Genomic DNA, 1163 nt, shown 5'->3' on the forward strand with positions numbered 1-1163 from the left:
CCACATTAAAAAGAACTTGTTTTCGACATAAGGCTTAAAATCATTCAACGTAAAACTCTTTGTATTGTATTTTTTGTCACACTTTTTTTTTCGGCAAAATTATCACATTTCTGGGTGATGAAATTATAGTAGGCTATTTGGATCATGTCTATTTGGAAAAGTATGTGGACCCCATAATAGTACAAAAAGCTAGTAGATAATTACTTTTGGGCTAAGAGCAAAAAGGATATCTAACACTCACTTGCAAACGGAAGCAGCCGTGAAAGAACGTCGCAAAGTTTAAAAAATAAGTAGCCTAAGGTAATTGGTCGATGTAATGCACACATAATTTAACCTAAAATTCCCAAAAACGTCGATTTAAAGGGTTGTAGCATATGATGAAGACCTTTATTCGCGACCTCTTGCTAGAGTTTGAATAACTCTGACCTATAAATGAACCAATAGCATATTTTGTCAAACGAGTAGCCTATATTTTACTAAGTTGATTTAAATTGGCTGGTTTATTGCCAGTTTTGCACTTCATATGTATTAAATATGTTATATGGCCTACATCTTTCAATTCTGTATGAAGCTATTTATGACAAAACACGAGTTTATTACTTAACACTGCTATGTACACTTCAGGTAAAAGAGCGTGTCACAAAGCTTCATTTAAGGATGGAAAAGAATCTTGTCGAGCAAAAGAAATCCAAGAACTACGTTTATGGCGTATTAGGCCGTGTGATGAAAATGGGTAGTAAATATTCCCTCTTGGAGGTAAAAACAAAAAGTACTTCTGATACAAAACATCCAGAAAACACGACTAATATAACACTATAATTTATTTTCTAATTTTTTTTAATTTAACAAGGAAACTCGTAGAGTGATTGTCGACAACTTGCAATACAAAATCGAAGAACAACCGTTTCTCCCAAATAACGATGTTTATGATGATGTATCCGCTGTATTACAGCACTCGGTTGACTGTGTTTGTTCAACAACTGAAAAAACGTCCACCAACAAAGAAAATTTAGATTCCGGAGACTATAAAACCGCTGAAAAACCTCTTCCTGGTTGACATACCGCTTACATCAAGATGTTTAAGTTATAATATGCTTAAACCAATATAATACAATTTCTTCCTAATCACGTGTCTAGTAAAAAGATGAACAGCAAACTTTAAT

Source organism: Ascidiella aspersa, chromosome 5, assembly GCF_963924565.1.
Source record: "Ascidiella aspersa chromosome 5, kaAscAspe10.2, whole genome shotgun sequence".
NCBI lineage: Eukaryota > Metazoa > Chordata > Ascidiacea > Phlebobranchia > Ascidiidae > Ascidiella > Ascidiella aspersa.